Here is a 14,808-nt window from a genome sequence, read left to right as displayed (position 1 = left end):
AGGGAGACGTCCAAGGCAGAGATCAATGTAAGGATGAAGAAGTGCCAGGACTGGAGGCAGAAAACTGGGAGCCATCAGCCACGAGGTGGTGTTATGGGGCTGACATCACCTAGGGGTGTGGTCTGAAAAGAGAGGAGACCAAGGACACTTCCCTGTCCCAATACAAGGGTGGATACGCAATATCACTTCCCATCACGAGGGCCCTGGAAAGGCAGGGACGTTATAGTCTAAACTCCCTCAACTCAAACTTTGTACAAAGATGCTCCTTTTTAACTTGGGGCTTTCATTCCCTTTTCCAAGATAAGTAACTTGAAAGTTTCAAATTCACCTGTGAAAAAGAAAACTTCCCACTGGCTAGAAAATAAGGCAATTCTAAAGCAAAGTGTCTATCGACTTTTTCATGTTTTCTTTTTACTGTGAAGTCTTTTACACTCAAAAACTTCTAACCTATATGCAAAGTACGATGAATCACGATAAAACACACGTCCCATCCCCATCTCAAGAAGCAGCTCATTACCTAAACACGACCGTCCAGCCTTTCACCTCGGGAGAATTAGTCTCCAGAGCAGAGGTCAAAGCAGGCAGCCCAAGGCCAGAGAAAGCTTGCAGATATGTTTTCTTTGGCCTCCACAGGGGATTTTTCTTTTTAGTTGACAACATTTAAATGTCAAGAAACTTTACGTGGAAATCAGCATTCTGGGGGATCGGTGAACATGGGAAGATGTGGCTACACTGTGTGAACATTCCCCACGGCAACAAGTGGCTAGAGCTGAGAGCAGCCAGCTCCTGCAGATGGACACGGACCCACTAGCTCATCACAGTCCTCACACTCACTACTGTCTTGTAACCAACCGCCCACTTGGCTTCTTAATTTTACCTGCCCTGGCACTTGAGTCTGTGACCCCTGCTTACAGAATGTAATTGTGGCTTCCAACTTCCTGGAGTATGGGAAACAGCACTAAAAGTCTAAAAAGTTCACAGGCTCTGTCTATTGGAACATTACTGAAAGTAAGACGGGTCCATCTCCCTTATCCAGCATTTTGAAATCTAAAGGACAAGTTCTTTTTATACGTCACTAGGCAGCGAAACTGGACCTGAAGTGACATGAAGCTATTTATCATCTCTATGTATTCCATTCGGTGTGAGATACATTCATATATTTTGCTACAGAAATGCTAACATGTTTGGCTAAGGGCTGCTGCCCCAGACCCAGCTGGAGACATTATATAAAAACGACATGTACACATTATTACTTTTCCATAATCTGAAAAATTCTGAATTCTGAAACTCATCTGACCCCAACGACGTTAGATAAGGGACTGTGGGCCTGTTGTCCTTTTACTATCTGTGCTGGAGAAAATGCACACACACGAACACGCAAGGCAGACAGAGTGCAATAATAGTTTTAAATGAATTTTCAGTGGATTAATTACTGTGGCATCTACCAATATGTGAGAAACATAAATAGAATGATGTATTCAAATCATCTGTAGTCTGACAGGAATGTGAGGTGCACATACTGATCCTAGGACCCTGTGCCCGAACGTCCAGTCCCTGAAGGGTCTGCCATGCCCACAGTGGGAACGGCAGCCACAAAGGGAATTCCAGGTTAGAGACACATGCTGCCTTCACATATAAGAATGATGCTGTATGACCACATCCTTTTAGGATTCATTTATTTCTCAGTAAAAGTGGGTTTTCCCTTGCCTATACATCCCCTGTTTGATATTCTAGGACTTCACAATATGTCAAGTACATAAAAGGCCCGGGAAGATCGGATCAGAAGGAGCTGCAAAGATCCCAGATTTCTTTCCACTCCAGAACGCGCTGCTAACCCATATTAAGCATCAGCTGAATGAAATCCAGCTGCAAGTACTCAAACGGGCCAGGGGGAGGAGATGTGAGGCCTCTAGGGATAGAGTTTTGCTTAATGCACTATGGTGGGGAAAGGAATGCAAAAACCCAAAAGTGGGGTTTGCCAGGAAGCCAGAACCAAGCAGCTGTTTGGGGTTTCCCATAGCCCTGACTGTTTGTTTATGTACAGCCACTATTTACACACTTTAATTCCTCTGATTCAGGACCAGACAGTTGCCGTGTTACAAGAACACGTCAGGATAATGAAAGTCTGGCAATGAGGGGCTATTCTTTGCAGAGACAGAGTAGACTTCATCCACACATGCCAGTCTCTACAGATTCTGATGTTGCTGCCTTTGCACGAAAGTCAGCTAGGGCATTTTCCTGATGCTCAGATTCAGTCCTCGCAGGGGGGCCTCAATTTTGATGACAGAGACCCAGTTAAGTCTGATGAGTTTCCTTTCTATGAACCATTGTCAGAGTAACTCTAACTGAGAAAGAACTTAAAAAGGGTTCATTATACAGCAGTTAAGAAAGGAATTTGGTCATTTCTGTGACATACAACATTTTAAGATAATAATTAGAGTTATGACTGATAACATTCTATCAGGACATATCAGATTTGTAGGAATTTCACATAATTTCTAGAATATTTATATACCTATGGAAATACAACATAAAGAAGCCTAAATGTTATTTCTTATTTGAAAATGCCTCCCATGTAATTTAACTTATTGAATAAGCCTAATTAGTATCATATCCCTCTTTTTATAAGGAGAGAGAACGAGTCCTTAAGATGTTGCAGGGATCCTCTGAAAAATCCCAAAGTTAACTAGAGGTCGAAAAAGACTTCATTTAGAATTTGATTTTCAGAAGTTCATCAAAAAATCTCAAATCAGTTTTAAAACCCTTGGTCAAATAGGATCATAGGTCACTGTGAGCTAATACTCAGTTATGCCTTCGACCATGTGACAAAGACTTTCAGACAAATAGAGAAAGTTAAATGGCCGTAAGAAAACCCTTAGCTCTCGCAATCAAAGACCTGATAAAAGCAACACGGGAAATGATTTTGAAAACATAAAATCCCTTTTTTGCCTTTTAGGCAGACTATCAAATGTAAAGAGAAGCCTTTCATAATCTCTTCATCAAGAGCAGACTAGAAGCCCAAGAAAACCTCATCCTTATAACAGTGAGAAAGCCAAGTTTCTAATTTTGCACCAGCTTACTTTTGGTCTTAGAAACGCTGACTTAATTAAATTCCTTCAATCTTTGCCAGCTTGACTAGGCGGAAAACTTCTTTTCTCGGGGTTCCTTTTCCACAAACCTTCAGTGACTTTCTTACTCATATTCAGAGTTTGTTCTTTCCTCTTTCCCATAACCACTTTGACTTTAGGACCAATTTACTTTCTTAAAGCATCTCCATTCCTTATACCTTCTTTTACTGAAAACATACATTTCCTTTAGCATACATTTTTTCAGTGTGGCACAAGACATGTTTACTAATAGACCCAAACATCTTTTAGGTTTTTTGTTTTTAATCAGAAGCTGAAAGTAGATAAACCTATGTTTAGTAATTAATGTTTTAATATTTTATCTTATCTAGAAATGGTCAAGATACTCAATAAATTTCTAGCATTTAGCTTAATTTAGTAAAACTCTGAGGTTTCAAGTTACCAAGAGGTTTTGAAGTTATTTTTAAGTACTTACACCATAACACATGACTATTATTAAAAAGTTCAGCTAAAAACTTTTATCTTACTTACATCATTTACTTTACTTGTTCCTAATAATGTTGTTTACATTACCTACAAAAACTTCACGAGACATTAGACAAAGGCAGCCGTCACTTTTCTGCTGACAAATTTTGTAGCAGAGATAATGTAAACTTGTTTGATTTTTAGTAAAGCTAGGTACAACAAGTTTACTATTTTATGCTGGGAACTCTCAGGACATGCCTATTTTAATTAACCCAACAAACTTAGACAAGCTTTTATTTACCAAAGATTATTTTATATCACATTAACTTGACAAACATTTAGATTAGTTTCTATTGTCGATGAAAAATAATCCATAACCAATCTATAAATGAAAATTTGGGTGAGTTATTCTGAGCTTAAATCTGAGGATTATAACCTGGGGCCTTTCTTCCCAAAGAAAGGGCACCAAAGAAGTGGGGTGCACAGACTGGTTATATACCCCCAGACAGGATGTTTCACATAGGATTGAAATGTCCCTTTCACAATAGTCGCGAGACTGCTCTGTCGGCACAGCGATTGATGGAAACAGCAGGTAGGTCTTCTGTCTCAGTGAACACAGCAGGGTGGCAGTCTGTTGTCTCCAGCTGAGTGGTCACAGGTGAGCTGGGTGGTCAAAGGTGAGTGCAGCAATCAGTGCCTAGCCTAAGGAAAAATGCTTATCCCTAAGGAAATGCTAATGTGGGGGTGAAGATGCAACTTTTTCTCAAGGGCCTTTGTTCTGGTCACAGGAAATGTCTGAGCAGATATACAATGTGTGCTCAACAGCCACAGTCAGGCCTTTTTGGAAAAAGCAAAGTCAGGCCAAATTAGGTTTATACCAAATGTCTTCCTCATATACTCCAATATACCCTATTGCTTGCCATTTTTATTTGTCATTTCCCCCTTTTCATCTCTAGTCTTTCGATAGAAAGCATTTATGATCAAAATATTATTCCTCGGCGCCAGGGTGGTTGCTGCCTGCCCTGGGTCCATCATGTCCCTCGGTGCTAGGCTTTGAGCTCATTTATTTGCCTAGCCGACCACGTTGGGGGGAAATAGTGGACAAGCATAGAGTTATATATATATTAACAGAGGAAGTATTTCATGTCATGTAATTTCCAATTAATTTTAGATTGTTGCACAAACACTGTATATGTGCTTTTCTATGACAGTTCACATTTACATTGTATATGATTATAGAACAAGTACAGTAACAATAATAACTCAACGTATTTGAAAGGATTAGTCTGAAATGAATTCTTAGTCATAGTCCCTATCAGAAAAGGACATTTGTCCAGGGTTATAAGACAGATCGACCATCTCAAGCCGTTGAGCAATCATTACTTGAGTTTGTATGCTACTCTTACAACCCTGAGTAAAGAAAACAACAATTAGTTTGAATATTATGACCAGTACAAGGATTCCAATAAATAATAGAAATAGGAATTCCAATCCGGATCAAAAAAGGGAACTGATACTGAAAAGGGAGCCAACGAAACAAATCAAGCTAGGTGCAGGATCGCATAAGGTATCCACCTGCTTCTTCATGTACTTTAGCAGAGATGACACATTGGAAGATTCATGACGTATAAAAGCACAGCATTCAGTCTGAGTGATTGTCTATGTACCACCTTGGGATGCAGTAAGAATATCTAAAGGCATTCTGTTTGGAAGGACAGCCCTTCTCATTAAAGACATTTCAGTATTTGAATAAGGTTATTCCTGCTTGACTATCATTAAGGGCTTCTTGAGTAAATTTAGTCAGAGCTTCCAAATGTAATAATGACATCTTTTAATTGCAAAGAAGAAGCAAATATAGCTGCAAATATAGCCATACCAGTGTAACACTGAACAAGCCCATCTGGCCTTAAGAAAGGGAGATTGACATCAGGTTTTAACTCAGCCTGACTCCTTCCCTGCTTTTAAAGGAAGCTCAGGGTGCAGTGTCTTAGCCATCCAGGCAGTAGCCAAGGCCAAAGATTTGTTCCACATAACCATTGAGTTCCATTAGGAGTCACTCGATAAATTCCTGGCCTTCAAGATCAGTCTGTTCCAAATTAATCACTTTAAGTATGATAGCATTCCAAACAAATTATAAAATAGGTATACAGTTTAAGCATAACAAATGTTTAAATAAGGAGATATAAGGTTGGCAATACAGGCCTGGTCCGGAGTCTTGGGACAGCTGTCTAAAACAGATGTCGTCTTCTTCTCCTCCTCGTATGGTCCTTTCCAATAGGGCTGCAAAGAGACTTATTTGATGTCTCTTTCAATACATAAATTCTTCCGGTTACAGTCCATGATCCTTAAGTTCTGGGACTTCTCTGTGAAAGAATCAGCTACAAATCTTTCATTTCTTTTAAGCACCACAATAAGACCATGAAAACAATGTAATACATCCCTTAAGCAAAGCTGGTTCATATATTTCTTCATCCAATTGCATAGGCTGTTTTACTATTATTTCAAAATGAGACAGCCGATGTTTACAAAAAGTATAGATCTAAGATTAAAGAGCGCTAGCACAAGAGCTTTTGGCCATGAGAGAGTAAATGTTTCTGAAAGCTTGCCAATTAAGTTTTGGTTGTGCCGTTAGTTCCTTTTACCAATCCTGAGGATTGAGGATGGTAAGCACAGGGGAAATGCTGCAATATTGGCCAAACATTACAAACAGATTTGAGTTCCCTAGTCACTATGTAACTCAGTAGGAATTCCCCAAACAGGAATTATTCTCTCTAATAGTAATTTACCTACTGTTAAAGCCATTGCTCTTCTGCAGGGAAAGGCCTCAATCCAATGTGAAAACATGCAAATCATTACCAAGATGTATTTATATCCTTGAGATGGTGGCATTTGGACAAAGTCCAATTGCCATACCTCAAAGGGTCCCTTGGGAAGGGGAAAGTGGCCTTGTGACCCATGGAGTGGGTTTCTTATTGGGCCCGAACCACATCTGCGAGGGGGTGTCAATAATTCCCCCTTTTGACTGCCATATCTGTTTCTCTTGTTCCGTGGCAATTTCTTGAGCCTGTAGAAGGAAATCTTTTACTGGGTTAGCAGAGTTAACAGAAAGTAGCAGGCATTCTTGAGGCTAGACAGTGTAACATCCTCACTTATCATTGAAGTAAGACTCATTTGTAAACCAAATTAAACAATAGAATGCAGTCGTGGTCTTCTCTCCCTTGTGATGTTGGAAGCAAGGTAACAAGGTTATTGGTTGGAGCAAATTATAAATTAGTTCCTGCCTCCAGGGGGCAGGCAGTCAAGAAGCCTTCTAGCTGTCAGAGTCAAAGCATCTTTTTGTAGCTTGAAAGGTCTCTGATGACGTCATCGGGCATTCAGGTATCTTTGTGAGTGGCTTCCAGCTTACACAGCAACAGACAGGAATCTCTCTTAAGTTTCTATCACGTCGTTCAGCTTCAGTTTGCAAGGTTTCAGGAAAAAGAGCATGTTCAATTCTCAATGATTCCAGAAGAAAATGAGGGAAAAATTGAAAACATTAGTTTGGAGGTTTGTAACCAGATATTTCAGTAGAAGAATTCAGGATCCAGTCCAGCTCACAGGTAGAAAAAGCCTCAAAGACAATTAACAGAACTAGGATCTAATATCCACAAATGTGCATTATAGTTTTTTCACTGAAACATAATTCTTCTCTCTAAAATCACCCTCATTTTTACCAAAGATAGTCAAATGAAGACTAATTGGTTTGTAATATAAGTTTAGTTTCATGAAACTTGGCCCAATTATTTACATAAGTGCAGCAAGAATAGCAATTGATCAGATAGGCTCTTAAATTTGCTTTGCTGGAATTTTTATGAGGAATCTCAGATTGAACTGTAAAGACCTCTTGAGGCCGGGAAAGCCAAGCCAAGGATTTGTGCCATCAGGCCTTGCCTGCAATACCTTAGGTTTGGGTGAATTCCTCTCTTCTTGAGGTCCCCCAAATATTCCGAGGTTCCTTGCACCTGCCAGATAAGCAAGCTTCCTTACTTATCAGGTAAGATTGCTGGAATCTCTCTGTAAAGCAAGGTACCAGGCTCATTTTTCCAAGTGGCTTTATTTCCAGAAAGTCAACCTTATTCCTCAAACGCAGTATTGCCATATCCAAGTCTGTATGTTTTTCTCAAATATGACATTCCAGTCAAAGCTTGGCAAGATAACCAATGTCCTGTTATAAGGAGAACAGATTCTTATTGAACGTATGCAAATAACTATATTGCCATGAAATAACCATACTCACAAAGAGTTTCCAAACTCTCGAGGGATCAGGTAGGGAGAAAAAGATAAATGTCTCAGTTTTGCTAACAAAGGTATAACTTCACTCAATTTCACTAAATTGCTATAAGTCATAGCTAGCATAAGAGAAAAGAGAAAAAGATTTTCTTGAATCTGAGAAAACAAAGCAAAACATCAAAAAATCAACAATATTTCAAGTAAGAGTCACAAAAATTATCACCCTCAGTTCATTCAGTCCTGTACAATCTGTTCTTGATCTTAATCTTCTATTAGCAGTTTTACCAGGTCATCAGTTTCTCCTTTAGATTTCTGTAATTTCTTACCCAGTTCAGTTTTACAATCTGAAAGTTTATCAGAAAACTGTAATCCAGAGTAAGTGTCGGAGTCTTTTCCATGAATGTCTCTGAAGATAAGACATATTTGCAAAAGCAAAAAGCATCAGAGTAAAACAGCAACTATCTGTAAGTGGACAAAAGACTCAAAAGGGCAATTGACAAAGAAACTTGGCTACTTCTGTGACGTGCAACACTTTAAGATAATAACTGGAGTTATGACCGATAACCAGGACAGATCAGAATTTCAAGAATGCTATATAATTTTAAGACATCTATATCAATAGCATTTACCCACATAATACCACTTAAGAAAGATTATCATCGCTTATCTGATAATGCTTCCAATGTAAATTAACATACTAAATAAGCCTAAGTAGTTTAGTATTTTTCACCTTATAGGAAGAGAGAGCAAATTTCTTTGAGAAGTCTCAGGGGCCCTCTGAAAATCCTCAGAGAAATTCTCTTCCTTCATTCAGGTCAAAGGAAAACCTTTATTTAGGACTTGAATAATTTTTTTTTGAGAGAGAAGCTTGGCAAAAATATCAAAAGGTTTTTAAAACACTTATTTAAACAATGCTCACTGTGAAACAATGCTTAGGTATCAACAGCAAAAAAAAAAAAAAAAAAAAAAAAAGCCACAATAGAGAGACCTCTGTCTTTTGCACCTAGGAAACATAAACATAGATACAACAAAACATAGATCTTTTGTAAACTTACTCAGAAGGAAAAACCTTTTATAATCTCGTTATCAAGAGCAGACTAAGAGTTTAAGAAAATTATCCTTTTAAGAGAGAGCCAAATTCTAATTTTTGTACCAGTTTACCTTTTTTCATATTAAAACCCATTTACTTAATCAGATTCATTTCAATCTTAACCAACTTGACCAGGTACAAAACTCTTTCAGAATTTCTTTCACAAACCTCCTATAACTTTCTTTTTGCCTTCAGAATTTGTCCCAAGCTTTCTTTCTTCCCTTCTAGTACATTAGGACAAATTTATCTTTCTTAACCAACCAAACAAAAATATTTCCATTCTTTATACCTTCTTTACTGAAAACTTCCTTTCCTTGAATGCAGAGCTGTTTTCCTTATTAATTTCCAATAGCTTTAATTATATATGTTAACTAGAACTTTTAACCATTAACAGACCCTAGTAAACACTAAAAAGGTAAGCAATTATGAATTGTCTTTTATATCAGCATTCTAAACACTTCATAATTTCTAGGAACACATCACTTTACAGTAAAAGGCCCAAAGACTTTTAGCATCTCTGCAATAAAAACCAAAAGCAGATAAACTTAGATGTTTAGCAACGTTTGTTCTATCCAATCCAAAAATTACCCAGATACTCAGATTTTTATCACTTAACTTAGCAGAACTCAAGATTGCTACCAAAAAGAATTTGGAAGCTGTTTTTTCTTCCCCTCCCCTTTTTTTTTCTTCAGTCTTAGGAATTAATGATTGGCTAGGTAGTAGTTCCTGGAGAGGGGAGATGATAATCCTTTTCGAGATAAAGGAACTGGGTGGAATCTAAACTGCCTCTAGAGCAGTATTTCCAGTCTTGCAAGGATTTTCTAAGCACAGTTGCTCTTGATTTCCCAGAAACTGGGTTGTAACTCAAATTACATTCTAGGTTGATCTACCTGTCCAACTGCATCACAAAGGCACAGAGAAACCCAAGTTTTCGATTTTACAGAAGGTCCAGGTTCTGGTCAGGTCCAGCCTGAACTTAACCTCGACTTGGTGACAACAGAAGAGATGATGAGCAAAACAGACAAAGAAAAGAAGAGATCAGACGTCGCCCTCACAGCCTCTTCCACAGGCTTATCAAGATAAGAGTCACACAACAGTTCCTATGCTGGGCACACAACCTCAGCAGGACAGTTCACAGAATAAATCACAGGTCTCCTACCCTTATTAGTGACTCATGTTGATGAAAATAATCCATAACCAATCTATAAGTGAAAATTTGGGTGAGTTTATTCTGAGCTTAAATCTTAGGATTATAACCTGGCAGAGTCTTTCCACAAAGGAAGAGAGCACTCCAAAGAAGTGGGGGTACACAGGGCAGTTATATACCCTCAAAGAGGGTGTTTCACATATGATTGAAATGTCCCTCCCACAATAGTCACAAGATTGCCCTGTCGGCACAGCACTTGATGGACACAGCAGGTAGTGGGTCTGCTATCTTGGTGGGCATAGCAGGAGGCAAGTCTATCGTCTCAAGCTGGGCGGTCACAGGTGAGCACAGCAATCAGTTTCTAGCCTAAGGAAAGATACTTAATCCTTAAGGAGACGCCAACATTGGGACGGGAAGGGAAGTTGCACCTTTATCTCAAGGGCCTTTGCTTTTGCCATAGTGAATCTCTAAAGTAGATATACAATGCATGCTCAACGGCCTAGGTCAGGCCCTTTTGGAAAGACAAGGTCAGGCCTAATTAGGTTTACACCAAATGGCTTCCTCATATATTCCAATATGTCCTATTACTTGCCATTTTTATTTGTCACTAGCCTCACCAACATTTTCTCCTGCTAATCTAAATTTAGAAGAGCAAAAAGCTCACCACTCTTGCTTCCATTGGAGTCTGTAGGCAGAGATCTGGGAGACTGACGTGGTAAGAACTCTTACCTCTTGCCGGCTCTTGTCAGGGGTCCGGGATCTCTCAGCCGCAGCAGTCCAGGAGCAAGCAGTGTTCAGCCAGTGAAATTTTATACTGCCGACTACGCCAAAACTGTAGGGGAGGAAGACATTTCCTCTTCCCAAATGTGGGTTCGTCTGGCCAGAGAACGAATTAAATTCACATGAGACAGAAAAGCAAGAGAAAATTAAACAAAGCTTTATGAGGAACCATGGCCCAGGGCCTTTCTTCCTGAAGGAAGAAAGGGCACCGAAAAAGTGGGGTGCACATAGTGGTTATATACCCCCAAACAGGGTGTTTCACATATGATTGAAATGTCCCTCCCACAATAGTCGCAAGATTGCCCTGTCGGCACTTGATGGACACAGCAGGTAGTGGGTCTGCTATCTCGGTGGGTGTAGCCGGAGGCAAGTCTAGTGTCTGGAGCTGGGTGGTCACAGGTGAGTGCAGCAATCAGTTCCTAGCCTAAGGAAAGATGCTTAATCCTTAAAGAAATGTCAACATTGGGAGGGGGAGGGAAGTCAGTTACAGGAGGTTACCAGACTAGCACAATAAAATGCAGATTTAGGTCCTTGCCTTTGATATTGTAAGAGTTTCTAGAGAGAAGGGCATCTCCTTTCTTCTTCCTGGTACAGAGAGGGAGGCACATTTTACAGATGGAGATTTACCTTACAAATGTAAACGTGTCCTAACAAAGGGCAAGTTCCGTTCCTCAGAGCCTTCTTCCCTCTCCCAGTTTATCAAAAGCAATCAGCTTCAAATAATCCTGATGCCAAAGAGACATATCTTGGGGTGGCCAATTTCAGGTACCTACACAACCAAACTTTCAATAAAACTATTGTGGAATTTTGAAGCCTTTGCTTTTAACTGCATGCACTTTTAAATGATAGTATCAAATGATAGTATCAAATCAGGATGTTCCTTCTACTGCCAGTTGTAATTGCAAATCATCCTTAGTAATCTTGGTTCACTGGGATTAAAATTTACAAGAGAAGGGACCATATGTTTTCAACAGAAAACCAGCTGGAGATCCTGAGGGAGGAACTTCTCAAGGAACTTCAGGAAATAAAAGTCCCATGTTAAAGAAAAGGGGGCAAACAAAACAGTAAGAATGACAATAGGGAAACCCATCAATTATGTCAGAGTGCTCACCAAGCAGAGGGGAGAAAACTCTGCAAGGGAAGTCCTTCCTGGGGCAATGACCTTGAGCCAAAAAAGCCACACTGGCACTGAGACAATTGTCTCATAGGCAGTCAACCATCCCCAAAAAGACACTGAACTCAACCAAGTGGAAGGAGGTCAGAACGTGGGAGGGCTCCCAATTGCAGGAGCCACAGGTCCCTGGAAACCGTCAGCACAAGGGGCTCGTGTAGGTACCATATCCGGTTCCTGAGGATGCCGGTCCACAAAGGGGAGATTGCTTCAGGTCCTACTCCTGGCACGTGTATGTTAACATCAAAGCAAAGAGCCAAACTGAGAGGCAGAAAGGCGTTCATTTTGGGTTCAAAGAATTACAATTAGGGGTACACAGATTTGAGAAGCAACTGGAAATAGCATCCCACTGGGACTAAGAAACCAGGGCTTTTAAAGGCAAAAGAGGGAGATTTGCATTACAAAGAACGTTAATTGGAGTCGGTGACAGAAACTTAATTTTGACTAAACATAATTAATTGCTAAGGCTGACTACAAAGAGGTAAAAGTCTGTCACTGTGACAAGTTGCAGGTTTATTGCAGGATTCTCAGAATATTTGAGTCTTGACTGAGTTCAAAAGATCATATTCTGCCCAATGAGGACGTGCATAAGACCCATTTCCATAATGGGTTTCTGGCTCCATTTTAAAGCCCTTAGACATAAGTGACCTGTTTGGTTTCCTATTTCACACCGGAAATGTTCAGTGTCTTCACTAGGGTTGTGCTTATCCGCAGGTATAGATATTTGTCAAAGCGTACTGAGATGCAATCTTAAGGCGGATGTGCATCACTATGTACAATTTAATGAAAATTGAAAAAAAAACTGTGGCATGAAGATAAGCAGCTGAAGGACAATGTGGACGGTATGGAACACATAGTAAAAAGCTCAGAGGCAATGGGTACTTTCTATTAGCACACCTGCGCACACATGTACAGGTGGAGGTAGGTTGGAGATGACAGCCTTTAGAGCAGCTATCATGGCAGCTGACAGTGAAGTGGCAGGAGTGGCACCTGGCACTGGGAAAGTCACTGAAGCAGAGGGAGAAGAGCCCCAACCACGGTGGTTGGAAGAAGTCTTCTGGAAGAACAGAGGCACCTGGAGGGATGGGTGACTGTAGATGAGGCATTAGTAAGGTCCCAGGTAAGGCCTCAGAGTTTACAGCCACACCCTCCCTGTTGGAGGGCCCTCCCACAAGCTGGCATTGGCTGAGAATGCCTCATAGTGCTTTGACTCGTAGCCACATGCAGTCACCAGTGACCTGACACCTGGTGGGACTGTCCGACTGGGCTGGACACTCTTTGAGAAGTGCACCAGGTCAGTGCTGTGAACCACAGTGATGGCCTTCTGGTTTGGTGGCCTCGGTTCCAGCTTAGGCCAGTCCCTTGGGCAAGTGGGCAGCAGTGTGGCTTCCCTCACCAAACACATCACTAACTTCACCAAAGATGTGCTGAGAAAGGGGATGCAAGAGGTGGAAGAATTCCCTGACTCAGGGAGAAAGGAGACGGAAGCCATTCAGGCAACTGTACCACCTGAGAAGGAGAGACTGGAAACTCCAGCTTTGAGAGACACCAAAACTTTATAGGAAACCCTAGAGGAAGAAGACACAAGGCTTCCCTCCCTGGAAGAACAAAACAGTCACCAGAAAGAAGAACTGGAGCGACTGAGAGAACAGGCTCCAGCCTCACCTGTGGTTGATCCTAAACTGCTGGATGCTGTTACACCACTACCATCTGAGGTCTCTGAGTCGAATGTGATAAAAGGTCATATGGAGGAGCAAACAAAACATGGTCAAAAGATAACCGAAGAGCAAAAGCAGAGGAAGACACAACGACTTCCGTCTTTCCTAGAGCAGAAACAGGAAAAGGATGATCTGACATACCAGCACAAGCAAATGCATAGGAAACACACACAAGTCTATTGAGCCAAACATGAGGAAATGGACAGCTTGCAAAACACCACAGAACAAATCAAAACACAATTGCCTGAAAAACCCCAGGACATTCAAACAGAACATTCTGAGATTTTTTTAAAAACAAAAGTTCAGGGTCTTGCATAGCAAGTGGAAGTGAAAAGCATAGTTTCTGTAAAGCTGAAAGTAAAAGATTAGAAACAGAAAGAAAGGAGCAAGAATGGGAGATGAAACTTCAAATTCAAAAGACAATCCCTTTAACTGAGGAAGAGGATCGGGAGAACCCTTTATCCTTTCACTGGCGCCCGGCGCCTGCATCCTGCTCCTGATTCCAAATTTCGCGGGGTCAACAACTGGCACCGCTACTTCCTCCTCTCCCTGGGCTGGAGGCAGCACCGCCTCCCGCTTCCCTGAAGGCCCAAGGGAAACGCACGCACCGAGGGGATCCCACAGGCTGGAAGCCCCTTTACTGATTTCCTCTGTCTGCACTTGGACCTCAAGGGTCTGCGCGGCGCGCCCTGCCCGCACGACCACCCCACGCCACTCCTTCCTCGCCGCCCCCCGCCGCCCCGCTGGAGCCCAAGGCTGAGAATCCGGTCCCAGCACCCGCCACCCCGCCGCGCCCCGCCCCGCGCCCCCCCCCCCCCCCCAGCGCCACCGTCGCCGGTGCTGCGGCACGCGCCCCAGGAATGGGAGTCGTGGCCCCATGCAGCCAGCACGGGCGCCAGGGTCGCCGGCAGGACAGGAGAAGGCGCAGGTCCCTGCTCCCGGGGGCGGGGCCCGGGCGGTGGAGACCCCGACGGGTGCACGGAGGGAGGCTGCCTACCCGGGCCCTCACCTGCCCACGCTCTGGTGGGCCCGCGGCCTCCCGCAGTGCAACGGTCACTACCTGGCGGCGGCGGCGGCTCCCC

General features: G+C 41.9%; 1 long non-coding RNA gene across 1 annotated transcript; it reads right to left on the bottom strand.

The window, feature by feature from the left end:
• Positions 1-3,420: 3,420 nt before the first annotated feature.
• LOC138917790 (uncharacterized) lies at positions 3,421-14,441 on the bottom strand. Its single transcript, XR_011426221.1, has 2 exons — positions 10,787-14,441; positions 3,421-10,423 (listed from the first exon to the last, which is right to left on the bottom strand). It is a non-coding gene; the product is annotated as an uncharacterized lncRNA (long non-coding RNA).
• Positions 14,442-14,808: the final 367 nt, after the last annotated feature.

The sequence above is a fragment of the Equus caballus genome, chromosome 15 (assembly GCF_041296265.1).
Source record: "Equus caballus isolate H_3958 breed thoroughbred chromosome 15, TB-T2T, whole genome shotgun sequence".
NCBI classification, from domain to species: domain Eukaryota; kingdom Metazoa; phylum Chordata; class Mammalia; order Perissodactyla; family Equidae; genus Equus; species Equus caballus.
The sequence above is the reverse complement of the archived record's forward strand: the minus strand, read 5'-3'. Positions and strand labels throughout refer to the sequence as shown.